Genomic DNA, 3,175 nt, shown 5'->3' on the forward strand with positions numbered 1-3,175 from the left:
AATTAAAATTATTCAAAACTGAGGAATTCAAGGGTCAAATGCCTGGAGATAAATATTGTGGCAGAGTGTATCTTCCTAAATAACTAAGTCAATAATTTAAATTCTCTTCTTTCAATACGTTTGCCATTTCTCCAGTGAGAGGTGGAGTCTATACCCCTTCTCCTTGAACTAGAGTTCTGAGTTGAACTGTGTTCCCTTCCCTTGCTCTCAAAAAAAAATATATGTTAAAATCTTAACCCCTAATACCCCAGAAGGTGACTTTATTTAAAAATAGAGACATTGCAGATGTAATTGGTTAAGATTAAGTCATGCTGGAGTAGAGTGGGTCCCTCATCTAATATGACTGGTGTACTTATAAGAAGATGGTCATATGAAGACAGAGACACATGAGGAAAACACCATGTAAAGATACAGGATTGAAGAGATGCATCTACAAGACAAGGAACACTAAAAATTGTGAGGAGACCACCAGAAACTAGGAAGAAACAGGAAGGATTTTGTTTTTAGAAGGAAAATGGCCCTGCTGACATACTGATTTTGGACTTCTAGCCTCTAGAACTCTGAGGCAACAAAGTTCTCTTGTTTTAAGCCCCCAGTTTGTGGTACTTCGTTATGGCAGACCTAGTAAACTAGTATAATGACCAAAAAGTTATGGCAGAAGTGACACTATATGTATATTAATGTAGGACAGAAAGACTAGATTTTCCACCTGGATCTCTCTGCTGGGAGAAGTGCCTTGAGAACTCTGCGTTGACATGTGAAAACTCTGAGTACCCTGAATCTAGCATGCTAAGGATACCATGTTGAAAAATCACATTGAGATAGAGAGCAAAGTGTCTCAATACAAAATCAAGGTTTAAAAAAAATTATATTTCTATACCACAATGAGAAATAAATTGAAAATAAATCAAAAACAAAACAACATTTACAATAGCGAAAATAATTAAATACTTAGGAAAAATTCTGACAGAAGATGTGGAGGAACCCTAAATAAAAACTATGAAACTTTTTCAAGATAAATTACAGACTGAAGTTAAATAGAGGGATATACCATGATCATGGATTGGAAAGATCAATATCATAAAGCTATCAATTATTTCTGTAGAAGAAAATAAACCAAAACACTGTAAACTTCTTTTAACATGCTATCATCTGAGTGTCATTCCAAAATAAAGTTCTGAATTGGAAAGATGGGTGAAGATTTGTAGAGCTCAAGCAAGAGAAAATAGCTAAAGTTTACCTAACTTGAAGAACAGTTGGTCAAATTTGCCTCTCGGAAGATGGAAAATTTACTCTTGTAGTTTAACAGCAATTGTTTGAGCAAAGTGTCTTCAGCAATGTGGATGTTAAAGTCATGAGAGGGCTACCAATAAGGATAAGGGCAAATAAAACTAGGTCTTAATGTTACACAAGGCTCAAAGTGGAAACATTTTAGGCCTTCAAGGTCCCTCACAGTCCTTTCTTGTTCAAGAGGGAAATTGAATCTCATAATTTGACCACATGTAGATTTGTTCAGAATTCTAGATTGATGCCACTTATTGATCATGGTCCCAGATTCATTGGTGATGGTTTCCATTAGGGCTCCTTATGATTTTTGTCTTTGTAGTTGAATTTAAATTATCTAGCCAATGAGTTGCTATGCAGAAGACGTTAAGACTCTGGAAAGAACAGGGAAAAAATTCTGCAGAAAACAATTAGCTTTCCTTTCTTGTTTATGTGAAAATTATACAGTACATCTCTTGGTAGGTAGTGCATACTACTTTCCCTAAGTCAGCACATGCATTGCCCTGTGTGCTGAGTATATTTAAAGCCTTTCCCATGGGAAAAAAAAAAAAAAAAAGAATAAGAAATTTACTTTAAAATAAACTTTTGCTAAATTTGAAAAAAAATAAAAACGCTTTTCTGCATTGCACTACAGCTTGGTGAATTTATACCATTCTTGCAATTCTTATTTAAGTTTCCTAGGTTACTAAAATGTTTGTTTCAATAATGGCATAATAAATTGTTTTTGAACTAAGAGAGAAAACAGCAACTCAGGATTCACTGGTAAATATAGTTTTTATGTCTTTCTTCAGGGTAAGAAACTGTAGACGTTTTTCTTCTAATTCCAATGAATATTATGGAAATTTATAGTCCTGTCCCATATTACTTGAGACCACAGTTATTAAGATCTTAGTGCCAAAAGAAAGAATAAAGATTTTGCATAGATAAAAGGAATTTGGTCAGATTATTAGAAACCAGAAAACTGGTGGAAATGGAAATGGATACCAGTACCTGTTCAAGTAGTAGAATTTTCTAGCAATCTGTGTTCCCAAGATCCAGGAACATTCAAACAATATGATCCAGGGTCCATATTTAGGTATCAAAAATTATTAACCAAATAGTTTTGTTTGTATTCCTGAATGATTTCCAGGAATGAAAGTTCCCAAATAAATTTTATTTTTTAAAAATGCATTGCATAGGGCTTCCCTGGTGGCGCAGTGGTTGCGCGTCCGCCTGCCAATGCAGGGGAACCGGGTTCGCGCCCCGGTCTGGGAGGATCCCACATGCCGCGGAGCGGCTGGGCCCGTGAGCCATGGCCGCTGAGCCTGCGCGTCCGGAGCCTGTGCTCCGCAACGGGAGAGGCCGCGACAGAGGGAGGCCCGCATACCACCAAAAAAAAAAAAAAAGTGCATTGCATAGATTTGAGAAGGTGGTAAGCATGAAAACCATAACACTGTCACAGGAACATGAAGTTCCTTATGAAGCACATGGACTTTGGTGGGACTGAGTCTGTAGGCCTGTGTTAAATTATAATGCCATTTGAAGAGACATGGAGGGAACTAGAGACTGTCATACTGAGTGAAATAAGTCAGAGAAGACAAATATCATATGATATTGCTTATATGTGGAATCTAAAAAAAATGGTAAAAATGAACTTATTTACAAAACAGAAATAGAGTCACAGATGTAGAAAACAAACTTATGGTTGCCAAGGGGGAAGGGGGAGAAGGATAAACTGGGAGATTGGGATTGACATATACACACTACTATATATAAAATAGATAACTAATAAGAACCTGCTGTATAGCACAGAGAACTCTACTCAACACTCTGTAATGACCTATATAGGAAAAGAATAAAAAAAAAGTGGAAATATGTATATGTATAACTTATTCACTTTGCTGTACAGCAG

Source organism: Physeter macrocephalus, chromosome 1 (assembly GCF_002837175.3).
Source record: "Physeter macrocephalus isolate SW-GA chromosome 1, ASM283717v5, whole genome shotgun sequence".
NCBI lineage: Eukaryota > Metazoa > Chordata > Mammalia > Artiodactyla > Physeteridae > Physeter > Physeter macrocephalus.